At 45.9% G+C, this 13,936-nt stretch overlaps 5 non-coding genes across 5 annotated transcripts; all 5 read left to right on the top strand.

Moving 5' to 3' along the window:
* The first annotated feature begins 9,042 nt into the window (after positions 1–9,042).
* Positions 9,043–9,115, top strand: trnad-guc (transfer RNA aspartic acid (anticodon GUC)). The gene has a single exon. It is a non-coding gene; the product is annotated as a tRNA-Asp (tRNA).
* Positions 9,116–10,271: 1,156 nt separating this feature from the next.
* On the top strand, positions 10,272–10,344 carry trnad-guc (transfer RNA aspartic acid (anticodon GUC)). The gene has a single exon. It is a non-coding gene; the product is annotated as a tRNA-Asp (tRNA).
* Positions 10,345–10,805: 461 nt separating this feature from the next.
* Positions 10,806–10,878, top strand: trnad-guc (transfer RNA aspartic acid (anticodon GUC)). The gene has a single exon. It is a non-coding gene; the product is annotated as a tRNA-Asp (tRNA).
* Positions 10,879–12,409: 1,531 nt separating this feature from the next.
* trnad-guc (transfer RNA aspartic acid (anticodon GUC)) lies at positions 12,410–12,482 on the top strand. Its single transcript has one exon. It is a non-coding gene; the product is annotated as a tRNA-Asp (tRNA).
* A 996-nt stretch (positions 12,483–13,478) lies between these two features.
* Positions 13,479–13,551, top strand: trnad-guc (transfer RNA aspartic acid (anticodon GUC)). Its single transcript has one exon. It is a non-coding gene; the product is annotated as a tRNA-Asp (tRNA).
* The last annotated feature ends 385 nt before the right edge of the window (positions 13,552–13,936 follow it).

The raw sequence follows: 13,936 nt of genomic DNA, 5'->3' as shown, positions 1-13,936 counted from the left end.
TGGTTAATCCTGGATACTAATGCCAGTAGCTGCAGTTGCAAAACTTTCAAGGAAGTGATTCTTTCCAGTACGTGTTTTTTAAAGCAGTTGTTTACCAGGTTAGTGGTTAAATGACTAATTTATGTCTTGGTTTGAGTTTTGGTCATACCTTTAGGTCATGTCCTAATTTAGATGATTTTTCACTTCACCAGTGATACACCACGTCCAAACCTTGGTCCCTCCTGGTGCATAGTGCTGCTGGTCTACCTGTCCTACACCACGTCCATCACCTGGCTGAGCTATGTCTTGGACAGATTTATTTCGCATACCTTTGGGTCATGTCTTAATTTAGATGAGTTTTCACTTCACCAGTGATACACCACGTCCAAACCTTGGTCCCTCCTGGTCCATAGTGCTATTGGTCTACCTGTGCAGAACCACGTCCATCACCTGGCTGAGCTAGGTCTTGGTTACCAGGTTAGTGGTTAAATGGGAGAATGCTTCTTCTTCCTCATTAACACTTCCTTTCCAAATTCGAGTTCAAATCCCTGAAATATCACCTCATATTAAGCACCATTAGCAGTCACAGCAGAGAGACATTCTACTTTGGATGTTCTTTGGTTCCAGAGTGTGGTTCATGGTTAATCCTGGATACTAATGCCAGTAGCTGCAGTTGCAAAACTTTCAAGGAAGTGATTCTTTCCAGTACGCGTATTTTCAAGCAGTTGTTTACCAGGTTAGTGGTTAAATGACTAATCTATATCTTGGTTTGAGTTTTGGTCATACCTTTAGGTCATGGCCTAATTTAGATGATTTTTCACTTCACCAGTGATACACCACGTCCAAACCTTGGTCCCTCCTGGTGCATAGTGCTGCTGGTCTACCTGTCCTACACCACGTCCATCACCTGGCTGAGCTATGTCTTGGATAGATTTATTCCGCATACCTTTGGGTCATGTCTTAATTTAGATGAGTTTTCACTTCACCAGTGATACGCCACGTCAAACTTTGGTCACTCCTGGTCCATAGTGCTATTGGTATACGCGTCCATCGTGCCATCTCTGTGGGTGGTTATTGCTTATCTATTTTGTGGTATGTCCAGCAAAGTGTATCAGTCCTCTTTAGTGTAGTGGATCAGTATCTCCGCCTGTCACACGGAAGCCTAGGATTCGATTCCTCGACGGGGAGATTGCTTTTTTCTTTCTCGTTAACACTTCCTTTCCAGATTAGAGTTCAAACCCCTGAAATATCACCTCATATTAAGCACCATTAGCAGTCACAGCTGAGAGACATTGTACTGTTGAAGTTCTTTGGTTCCAGAGTGTGGTTCATGGTTAATCCTATACACTAATGCCAGTAGCTGCAGTTGCAAAACATTCAAGGAAGTTCTTTCCAGTACGTGTTTTTTAATACAGTTGTTTACCAGGTTAGTGGTTAAATGAACAATCTATGTCTTGGTTTGAGTTTTGGTCATACCTTTGGGTCATGTCTTAATTTAGATGAGTTTTCACTTCACCAGTGATACACCACGTCCAAACCTTGCTCACTCCTGGTCCATAGTGCTGTTGGTATACGCGTCCATTGGGTCATCTCTGTGGTTGGTTATTGGTAATCTATTTTGTGGTATGTCGGGTCAATGTATCAGTCCTCGTCAGTATAGTGGATCAGTATCTCCGCCTGTCATGCGGAACACCGGGCTTCCATTCCTTGACGGCGAGAATGCTTTTTTTTTTTTTTTAGATGAGTTTTCACTTCACCAGTGATACACCACATCCAAACCTTGGTCCCTCCTGGTCCATAGTGCTATTGGTCTAACTGTGCCAAACCACGTCCATCACCTGGCTGACCTAGGTCTTGGTTACCAGATAAGTGGTTAAATGGGAAAATGCTTTTTTCTCCCTCATTAACACTTCCTTTCCAAATTCGAGTTCAAATCCCTATAATATCACCTCATATTAAGCACCATTAGCAGTCACAGCAGAGAGACATTCTACTTTGGATGTTCTTTGGTTCCAGAGTGTGGTTCATGGTTAATCCTGGATACTAATGCCAGTAGCTGCAGTTGCAAAACTTTCAAGGAAGTGATTCTTTCCAGTACGCGTTTTTTCAAGCAGTTGTTTACCAGGTTAGTGGTTAAATGACTAATCTATATCTTGGTTTGAGTTTTGGTCATACCTTTAGGTCATGTCCTAATTTAGATGAGTTTTCACTTCACCAGTGATATACGACGTCCAAACCTTGGTCCCTCCTGGTCCATAGTGCTATTGGCCTACCTGTGCTACACCACGTCCATCACCTAGCTGATCTTTGTCTTGGATGGATTTATTTCGCATACCTTTGGGTCATGTCTTAATTTAGATGAGTTTTCACTTCACCAGTGATACACCACGTCCAAACCTTGCTCACTCCTGGTCCATAGTGCTGTTGGTATACGCGTCCATTGGGTCATCTCTGTGGTTGGTTATTGGTAATCTATTTTGTGGTATTTCGGGTCAATGTATCAGTCCTCGTCAGTATAGTGGATCAGTATCTCCGCCTGTCATGCGGAACACCGGGCTTCCATTCCTTGCTGGCGAGAATGCTTTTTTTTTTTTTAGATGAGTTTTCACTTCACCAGTGATACACCACATCCAAACCTTGGTCCCTCCTGGTCCATAGTGCTATTGGTCTACCTGTGCCAAACCACGTCCATCACCTGGCTGAGCTAGGTCTTGGTTACCAGGTTAGTGGTTAAATGGGAAAATGCTTTTTTCTCCCTCATTAACACTTCCTTTCCAAATTCGAGTTCAAATCCCTATAATATCACATTCTACTTGGGATGTTCTTTGGTTCCAGAGTGTGGTTCATGGTTAATCCTGGATACTAATGCCAGTAACTGCAGTTGCAAAACTTTCAAGGAATTGATTCTTTCCAGTACGTGTTTTTTAAAGCAGTTGTTTACCAGGTTAGTGGTCATGTCCTAATTTAAATGAGTTTTCACTTCACCAGTGATACACCAAGTCCAAATCTTGGTCCCTCCTGGTGCATAGTGCTGCTGGTCTACCTGTGCTACACCACATCCATCACCTTGCTGAGCTATGTCTTGGATAGATTTTTTTCCCATACCTTTGGGTCATGTCTTAATTTAGATAAGTTTTCACTTCACCAGTGATATGCCACGTCCATACCTTGGTCACTCCTGGTCCATAGTGCTGTTGGTATACGCGTCCATCGTGTCATCTCTGTGGGTGGTTATTATAATCTTTTTTGTGGTATGTCCAATGCTTTTTCTTCTTCGTTAACACTTCCTTTCCAGATTCAAGTTAAAATCCCTGAAATGTCACCTCATATTAAGCACCATTAGCAGTCACAGCTGAGAGACATTGTACTGTTGAAGTTCTTTGGTTCCAGAGTGTGGTTCATGGTTAATCCTGGATACTAATGCCAGTAGCTGCAGTTGAAAAACTTTCAAGGAAGTGATTCTTTCCAGTACGTGTTATTTAAAGCAGTTGTTTACCAGGTTAGTGGTTAAATGACTAATCTATGTCTTGGTTTGATTTTTGGTCATACCTTTAGGTCATGTCCTAATTTAGATAAGTTTTCACTTCACCAGTGATACGCCACGTCCAAACCTTGGTCACTCCTGGTCCATAGTGCTATTGGTATACGCGCCCATCGTGCCATCTCTGTGGTTGGTGATTGCTAATCTATTTGGTGGTGACTGATTTGATTGATTATTGCTCCAGCGAAGGTCAGGGGTCCCGTCCCTGTGCGTTGAGCCGACCAGATGAACCAGGTTTTTCCAATGCTGGCGGTCTTGTGCCAGCTGTTCTGCATCCTCTACAGCAACTCCGTGTTGTTGGAGGTCGCCCGCAACAACGTCGAGCCATCGAGTGCGGGGTTTCCTTCGTGGTCGTCTCCAGCCTGCTGCCTTTGGGTCAAACTGGAGAATGGCTCGTGTCGGATGGTCTGGTGGTAGACGAAGGACATGGCCAAACCAGCGGGTGCGGCGTTGTGCGACCAAGGAAGATGCTCGGGGCTGGCACGTGCGGGCTCTGAGCTCTTTATTGGAGACTCGCTGGGGCCACCTGATGTTCTCGATGGTTCTGAGAGCCCTGCTATCAAAACCGTCGATTCTTGTGGCCAGGGTGTCGTTCAGGGGCCATGTTTCTGAGCCATAAAGCAGGATAGAGAGTACGGCGAGGTTGTAAATGCGGAGCTTCGTCTTGCGTGCGATGGTCTGTTGCCGCCAGAGTGGTTTCCAGAGAGACTGCAGAGCATATGCTGCTAGGGCTCTTCTGCGGAGAATCTCTGGTTTTAGGTCCCCATTGTGTGTCACCATGGACCCCAGATACACAAAGCTCTTGACAGGCTCTACGATGTCGCTACCAATTTGGATGGGAGGTGGATTTGGTCCATCACCGACATACATGAACTTGGTTTTCGTCCAACTCACTTGGAGGCCAAGCCGCGCTGCCTCTTCGCTGTAAATGCCCAGAGCGTCTCTCAGCTGGCTGTAGGAAGTGCTGAGCATGATGGTGTCGTCAGCATACTCCAGGTCAGTCAGGTGGTAGTTGCCGAAAGACACTCCGGGGATGCGCTCACTAACCCTGAACGTCAGGTGGTCGATGATGCAATTAAAAAGATCGGGAGCAGCAACGCAGCCTTGACAAACGCCGCTGGAGAACCAGTCGGAGTCAATGCCGTTGATACGGACACAGCTCTCTGCGTTGCTGTAGAGCAGCTTGAACAGGGCTATGATCTTGGGTGGTGCTCCGAGAGCTTGGAGGATGTTCCACAGTAAAGAGTGGCAGACGGTGTCAAAGGCGGCCTTCAGATCAATGAATCCGATATATAAATGGCGATCTTTACGGAATTAACGGGTCTTCTCTATCAGCAAACGGACGGCAGAGATGTGGTCCGTTGTGGAGCAGTTGGGCATAAAGACAGCCTGCTGGGGACGGCGGCAGCTTCTGATTGCTGGAAGGGCACGGCTGAGCAAGATCCTGGTAAAGACCTTGCCCGGGATGGAGAGTAAGGTTATACCTCTGTGATTTCCACAGACAAGCCTGTCACCCTTGCATTTCCAGAAGGGCATGATGACTCCTCTGGTCCAGTCGGTAGGCAGCTGCTCCGATTCCCACACCTGGTTGAATAGGCCGGTTAGCCACTCCACCATGCCATCACCGCCGGCCTTGAGAATCTCGCCGGTAATGGCACAGATGCCGGGGGCTTTCTTGGTGTTCAGCTTCTTCAGAGCAGCTCTCACTTCCTCGGGTGTAACAGGGTCTGTGCAGCAGGCGTCGCTAGGAGGTGCTGTGTTTGCAGCCACTAGGAGGGTGGGATCAGCCGGGATGGTGCTGTGCTGCAAGAGGAGGCTAAAGTGCTCCTTCCAGCGTGCGAGACCGTTGGCTTCTGTCATGATGAGGTTTCCGTCTGAGTCTTTTACCAGGGCTGTCTCTATGTGTGGGCCGCTACGGGCTTGGCGTAGTAGACTGAATACATGGCTCATGTTGTTGTTGTTGGCCGCGGACTCAAGCTGTTGGGCTTCTGCCTGCGAAAACCTCTCCCTATCTTCAGCAATGGCCACAAGGCGCAGGCGGTTCAGTCTCCGATACTCCGTGAGGTCGCCTCGGAGCCGGGCCTCACGCCGCTGGTCTATGATGTTTAGTGTCCTCTCTGATATCCAGGGCTTTCTCGGGGAGGATCGCGGGCGTCCGAGGACATTGTGAGCAGACTGGAGGACACTTTCCTTGAAGGCCGCCCAGTCTGTCAGCTTGTCAGGAGCCAGGGCATCGAGAGTGCGGCGGATGGAGCAACTAAAGTCTCTGGCGATGTTGGGGTCGCTGAGTCGGGAGCAGTCGGGGCGATGCAGAGTCTTGTGCTGGTTGGCTCGGAGCTTTAGCTTTAGCTGGGCCAACAGCAGACGATGGTCTGTGTTGCCAAGCTGTGCTCTTCTGAACACCTGGCAGTTGGTTACAAACGACTTCCAGCGTCGTGATATCAGGATGTGGTCCAATAATTTAATTATAATTTCCTTGTATTGTCATTCTGTGTAACAATGTACACAGAACGAAATGTCGATTGCACCTGACCCGTTGTAGCGAGCCGATGCAGCCGCAGCCAACAGAGGGCGCCGCCGACCACTTTTTAAGTCTTAGGAATGACTCGGCCGGGGCGCGAACCACCGACCTCCCAGTCTCAAAGCGGGCGCCTTACCATCTAGGCTACTGAGCTGGTTGATGCCTTCCTGGTTCTGCCATCTGGGCTGTACCACGTCCAGTGATGGATGCATTTCCGGGGAAACCAGGTGTCAGCAACACAAAGGTTGTTTTGGTGGCAGAGGAGGAGGAGGCGGTTGCCATTGTCGTTTGTTGTGCTGTCAACGAAGGTGGTGCCGACAGGTGAGCCGGGGGACCGATCATTGCTGGATAGAGTGGCGTTGGCATCAGTGAGGATGATGGTGACGTCGTGTGGTGGGGCTTGGTTGACAGCCTGGTGGAGTTGGTCAAAGAACGCGTCCTTCGCATCCTCATCAGCGACATCCGTGGGGGCGTAGGCAACGATCACTGTCATCTTGCCGTGATGGTGGAGGAAGCGAGCAGACAGTAGTCTGTCGCTTATTGGTGTCCAGCTGATGAGGGACCTCCGGAGGGCTTTTGGAATGGCGAGAGCCACACCGTAAAGGCCGGTCTGACTCTCGGGGCCACTCCAGATGTAGCAATGGGTGCCAGCTGTTGTTTCACCATTGCCTTGCCATCGTTCTTCACAGAGCCCAGCCAGGGTGATGTTATAGCAACAGAGCTCTCGGGACAGCAGGGTGGCAGCTCCGGGGCGAAGGAGTGTTTGGACATTCCAGGTGGCGACACGGGTCTTACGACGAAGGTCGATCCGTACTCGTTGGTCGGGGGCAGGCTGGGGTCCGTTACCGTGTTGGTCAGTCCGGCTTCTTTCTCTGGTCAGTTTCGTAACAAAGGGGGTTTTCTCCTGAGTGAGTTGTTAGCCCGCCGCAGGACAGTCGGTTGGTGGGGCTGCCACCTCACAGCGTACCGACACGCTGGGGTCTTTGTTTGTCTGTAACCTACCCCGGAGACCGGCCCGCCATGGGTGACCCTACCAGGATCAAGCTCCCGACGGTATCGCTCTTCAGGGTCACTGGAACGCGCAAGCCCCCTCGCCGCATCAAGGCCAGACCCATCCGAGGGGGTATTTGGTGGTATGTCCAGCAAAATGTATCAGTCCTCGTTAGTATAGTGGATCAGTATCTCCGCCTCTCACTCGGAAGACCAGGGTTCGATTTCCCGACGGGGAGATTGATTTTTTTCTTCCTCGTTAACACTTCCTTTCCAGATTTGAGTTAAAATCCCTGAAATATCACCTCATATTAAGCACCATTAGCAGTAACAGCTGAGAGACATTATATTGTTGAAGTTCTTTGATTCCAGAGTGTGGTTCATGGTTAATCCTGGATACTAATGCCAGTAGCTGCAGTTGCAAAACTTTCAAGAAAGTGATTCTTTCCAGGACGTGTTTTTAAAGCAGTTGTTTACCAGGTTAGTGGTTAAATGACTAATCTATGTCTTGGCTTGAGTTTTGGTCATACCTTTAGGTCATGTCCTAATTTAGATGAGTTTTCACTTCACCAGTGATACACCACGTCAGAACCTTGGTCCCTCCTGGTCCATAGTGCTATTGGTCGACCTGTGCTACACCACGTCCATCACCTGGCTGTGCTTTGTCATGGATAGATTTATTTCGCATACCTTTGGGTCATGTCTTAATTTAGATGAGTTTACACTTCACCAGTGATACACCACGTCCAAACCTTGGTCACTCCTGGTCCATAGTTCTGTTGGTATACGCGTCCATCGTCTCATCTCTGTGGGTGGTTATTGCTAATCTATTTTGTGGTATATCCAGCAAAGTGTATCAGTCCTCTTTAGTATAGTGGATCAGTATCTCCGCCTTTCACGCGGAAGCCCGGAGTATGATTCCCCGACGGGGAGAATGCTTTTTTCTTCCTCGTTAACACTTCCTTCCCAGATTCGAGTTCAAATCCCTGAAATATCACCTCATTTTAAGCACCATTAGCAGTCACAGCTGAGAGACATTGTACTGTTAAAGTTCTTTGGTTCCAGAGTGTGGTTCATGGTTAATCCTGGATACTAATGCCAGTAGCTGCAGTTGCAAAACTTTCAAGGAAGTGATTCTTTCCAGTACGTGTTTTTTAAAGCAGTTGTTTACCAGGTTAGTGGTTAAATGACTAATTTATGTCTTGGTTTGAGTTTTGGTCATACCTTTAGGTCATGTCCTAATTTAGATGATTTTTCACTTCACCAGTGATACACCACGTCCAAACCTTGGTCCCTCCTGGTGCATAGTGCTGCTGGTCTACCTGTCCTACACCACGTCCATCACCTGGCTGAGCTATGTCTTGGATAGATTTATTTCGCATACCTTTGGGTCATGTCTTAATTTAGATGAGTTTTCACTTCACCAGTGATACACCACGTCCAAACCTTGGTCCCTCCTGGTCCATAGTGCTATTGGTCTACCTGTGCAGAACCACGTCCATCACCTGGCTGAGCTAGGTCTTGGTTACCAGGTTAGTGGTTAAATGGGAGAATGCTTTTTCTTCCTCATTAACACTTCCTTTCCAAATTCGAGTTCAAATCCCTGAAATATCACCTCATATTAAGCACCATTAGCAGTCACAGCAGAGAGACATTCTACTTTGGATGTTCTTTGGTTCCAGAGTGTGGTTCATGGTTAATCCTGGATACTAATGCCACTAGCTGCAGTTGCAAAACTTTCAAGGAAGTGATTCTTTCCAGTACGTGTTTTTAAAAGCAGTTGTTTACCAGGTTAGTGGTTAAGTGACTAATCTATGTCTTGGTTTGATTTTTGGTCATACCTTTAGGTCATGTCCTTATTTAGATGAGTTTTCACTTCACCAGTGATACGCCACGTCCAAACCTTGGTCACTACTGGTCCATAGTGCTATTGGTATACACGTCCATCGTGCCATCTCTGTGGTTGGTGATTGTTAATCTATTTTGTGGTATGTCCAGCAAAGTGTATCAGTCCTCGTTAGTATAGGGGATCAGTATCTCCGCCTGTCACGCGGAAGACCGGGGTTCGATTCCCCGACGGGGAGATTGCTTTTTTTCTTCCTCGTTAACTCTTCCTTTCCAGATTTGAGTTCAAATCCCTGAAATGTCACCTCAAATTAATCACCATTAGCAGTCACAGCTGAGAGACATTGTACTGTTGAAGTTCTTTGGTTCCAGAGTGTGGTTCATGGTTAATCCTGGATACTAATGCCAGTAGCTGCAGTTGAAAAACTTTCAAGGAAGTGATTCTTTCCAGTACGTGTTTTTTAAAGCAGTTGTTTACCAGGTTAGTGGTTAAATGACTAATCTATGTCTTGGTTTGTGTTTTGGTCATACCTTTAGGTCATGTCCTAATTTAGATGAGTTTTCACTTCACCAGTGATACGCCACGTCCAAACCTTGGTCACTCCTGGTCCATAGTGCTATTGGTATACGCGCACATCGTGCAATCTCTGTGATTGGTGATTGCTAATCTATTTGGTGGAATGTCCAGCAAAGTGTATCAGTCCTCGTTAGTATGGTGGATCAGTATCTCCGCAAGTCACGCGGAAGACCGGGGTTCGATTCCCTGACGGGGAGATTGCTTTTTTTCTTCCTCGTTAACACTTCCTTTCCAGATTTGAGTTAAAATCCCTGAAATAACACCTCGTACTAAGCAGCATTAGCAGTCACAGCTGAGAGACATTGTACTGTTGAAGTTCTTTGGTTCCAGAGTGTGGTTCATGGTTAATCCTGGATACTAATGCCAGTAGCTGCAGTTGAAAAACTTTCAAGGAAGTTATTCTTTCCAGGACGTGTTTTTAAAGCAGTTGTTTACCATGTTAGTGGTTAAATGACTATTCTATGTCTTGGTTTGAGTTTTGGTCATACCTTTAGATCATGTCCTAATTTAGATGAGTTTTCACTTCACCAGTGATACACCACATCCAAACCTTGGTCCCTCCTGGTCCATAGTGCTATTGGTCTACCTGTGCCAAAACACGTCCATCACCTGGCTGAGCTAGGTCTCGGATTGATTTATTTCGCAAACCTTTAGGTCATGTCTTAATTTAGATGAGTTTTCACTTCACCAGTGATACACCACGTCCAAACCTTGGTCACTCCTGGTCCATAGTGCTGTTGGTATACGCGTCCATTGTGTCATCTCTGTGGTTGGTTATTGCTAATCTCTTTTGTGGTATGTAGAGGCAAATGTATCAGTCCTTGTTAGTATAGTGGATCAGTATCTCCGCCTGTCACGCGGAAGACCGGGGTTCGATTCCCCGACGGGGAGAATGCTTTTTTTCTTCCTTGTTAACACTTTCTTTCCAGATTTGAGTTCAAATCCCTGAAATATCACCTCATATTAAGCACTATTAGCAGTCACAGCTGAGAGACATTATATTGTTGAAGTTCTTTGGTTCCAGAGTGTGGTTCAAGGTTAATCCTGGATACTAATGCCAGTAGCTGCAGTTGTAAAACTTTCAAGAAAGTGATTCTTTCAAAGACGTGTTTTTAAAGCAGTTGTTTACCAGGTTAGTGGTTAAATGACTATTCTATGTCTCGGTTTGAGTTTTGGTCATACCTTTAGGTCATGTCCAAATTGAGATGAGTTTTCACTTAACCAGTGATACGCCACATCCAAACCTTGGTCACTCCTGGTCCATAGTGCTATTGGTATACGCGCCCATCGTGCCATCTCTGTGGTTGGTGATTGCTAGTCTCTTTGGTGGTATGTCCAGCAAAGTGTATCAGTCCTCGTTAGTATAGTGGATCAGTATCTCCGCCTGTCACGCGGAAGACCGGGGTTCGATTCCCCGACGGGGAGATTGCTTTTTTTTCTTCCTCGTTAACACTTCCTTTCCAGATTTGAGTTCAAATCCCTGAAATAACACCTCATACTAAGCACCATTAGCAGTCACAGCTGAGAGACATTGTACTGTTGAAGTTCTTTGGTTCCAGAGTGTGGTTCATGGTTAATCCTGGATACTAATGCCAGTAGCTGCAGTTGAAAAACTTTCAAGGAAGTGATTCTTTCCAGGACGTGTTTTTGAAGCAGTTGTTTACCAGGTTAGTGGTTATATGACTATTCTATGTCTTGGTTTGAGTTTTGGTCATACCTTTAGGTCATGTCCAAATTTAGATGAGTTTTCACTTCACCAGTGATACGCCACATCCAAACCTTGGTCACTCCTGGTCCATAGTGCTATTGGTATATGCGCCCATCGTGCCATCTCTGTGGTTGGTGATTGCTAGTCTATTTGGTGGTATGTCCAGCTAAGTGTATCAGTCCTCGTTAGTATAGTGGATCAGTATCTCCGCCTGTCACGCGGAAGACCGGGGTCCGATTCCCTGACGGGGAGATTGCTTTTTTTCTTCCTCGTTAACACTTCCTTTCCAGATTTGAGTTCAAATCCCTGAAATATCACCTCATATTAAGCACCATTAGCAGTCACAGCTGAGAGACATTATATTGTTGAAGTTCTTTGGTTCCAGAGTGTGGTTCAAGGTTAATCCTGGATACTAATGCCAGTAGCCACAGTTGTAAAACTTTCAAGAAAGTGATTCTTTCCAGGACGTGTTTTTAAAGCAGTTGTTTACCAGGTTAGTGGTTAAATGACTAATCTATGTCTTGGTTTGAGTTTTGGTCATACCTTTAGGTCATGTCCAAATTGAGATGAGTATTCACTTCACCAGTGATACGCCACGGCCAAAACCTTGGTCACTCCTGGTCCATAGTGCTATTGGTATACACGTCCATCGTGCTATCTCTGTGGTTGGTGATTGCTAGTCTATTTGGTGGTATGTCCAGTAAAGTGTCTCAGTCCTCGTTAGTATAGTGGATCAGTATCTCCGCCTGTCACGCGGAAGACTGGGGTCCGATTCCCTGACGGGGAGATTGCTTTTTTTCTTCCTCGTTAACACTTCCTTTCCAGATTTGAGTTAAAATCCCTGAAATATCACCTCATATTAAGCACCATTAGGAATCACAGCTGAAAGACATTGTACTGTTGAAGTTCTTTGGTTCCAGAGTGTGGTTCAAGGTTAATCCTGGATACTAATGCCAGTAGCTGCAGTCGTAAAACTTTGAAGAAAGTGATTCTTTCCAGGACGTGTGTTTAAAGCAGTTGTTTACCAGGTTAGTGGTTAAATGACTAATCTATGTCTTGGTTTGATTTTTGGTCATACCTTTAGGTCATGTCCTTATTTAGATGAGTTTTCACTTCACCAGTGATGCGCCACGTCCAAACCTTGGTCACTACTGGTCCATAGTGCTATTGGGATACACGTCCGTCATGCCATCTCTGTGGTTGGTGATTGCTAATATAATTTGTGGTATGTCCAGTAAAATGTATCAGTCCTCGTTAGTATAGTGGATCAGTATCTCCGCCTGTCACGCGGAAGACCGGGGTTCGATTCCCCGACGGGGAGATTGCTTTTTTTCTTCCTCGTTAACACTTCCTTTCCAGATTTTAGTTCAAATCCCTGAAATATCACCTCATATTAAGCACCATTAGCAGTCACAGCTGAGAGACATTATAGTGTTGAAGTTCTTTGGTTCCAGAGTGTGGTTCATGGTTAATCCTGGATACTATGCCAGTAACTGCAGTTGCAAAACTTTCAAGAAAGTGATTCTTTCCAGGACGTGTTTTTAAAGCAGTTGTTTACCAGGTTAGTGGTTAAATGACTATTCTATGTCTTGGTTTGAGTTTTGGTCATACCTTTATGGTCATGTCCTAATTTAGATGGGTTTTCACTTCACCAGTGATACGCCACGTCCAAACCTTGGTCACTCATGGTCCATAGTGCAATTGGTATACGCGTCCATTGTGCCATCTCTGTGGTTGGTGATTGCTAATCTAATTTGTGGTATGTCCAGCAAAGTGTATCAGTCCTCGTTAGTGTAGTGGATTAGTATCTCCCCCTGTCACGCGGAAGACTGGGGTTCGATTCCCCGACGGGGAGATTGATTTTTTTCTTCCTTGTTAACACTTCCTTTCCAGATTTGAGTTAAAATTCCTGAAATATCACCTCATATTAAGCACCATTAGCAGTCACAGCTGAGAGACATTGTACTGTTAAATTTCTTTGGTTCCAGAGTGTGGTTCATGGTTAATCCTGGATACTAATGCCAGTAGCTGCAATTGCAAAATTTTCAAGGAAGTGATTCTTTCCAGTACGTGTTTTTAAAAGCAGTTGTTTACCAGGTTAGTGGTTAAGTGACTAATCTATGTCTTGGTTTGATTTTTGGTCATACCTTTAGGTCATGTCCTTATTTAGATGAGTTTTCACTTCACCAGTGATACGCCACGTCCAAACCTTGGTCACTACTGGTCCTTAGTGCTATTGGTATACACGTCCATCGTGCCATCTCTGTGGTTGGTGATTAATAATCTATTTTGTGGTATGTCCAGCAAGGTGTATCAGTCCTCGTTAGTATAGGGGATCAGTATCTCCGCCTGTCACGCGGAAGACCGGGGTTCGATTCCCCGACGGGGAGATTGCTTTTTTTCTTCCTCGTTAACTCTTCCTTTCCAGATTCGAGTTCAAATCCCTGAAATAACACCTCATACTGAGCACCATTTGCAGTCACAGCTGAGAGACATTGTACTGTTGAAGTTCTTTGGTTCCAGAGTGTGGTTCATGAATAATCCTGGATACTAATGCCAGTAGCTGCAGTTGAAAAACTTTCAAGGAAGTGATTCTTTCCAGTACGTGTTTTTTAAAGCAGTTGTTTACCAGGTTAGTGGTTAAATGACTAATCTATGTCTTGGTTTGATTTTTGGTCATACCTTTAGGTCATGTCCTAATTTAGATGAGTTTTCACTTCACCAGTGATACGCCACGTCCAAACCTTGGTCACTCCTGGTCCATAGTGCTAATGG

This window comes from Urocampus carinirostris, chromosome 18, assembly GCF_059441175.1.
Source record: "Urocampus carinirostris isolate Australia breed hairy pipefish chromosome 18, RoL_Ucar_1.0, whole genome shotgun sequence".
Classification (NCBI taxonomy): Eukaryota; Metazoa; Chordata; class Actinopteri; order Syngnathiformes; family Syngnathidae; genus Urocampus; species Urocampus carinirostris.
Note: the sequence above shows the minus strand (reverse complement) of the source record. Positions and strands in the feature narration are given on the sequence as shown.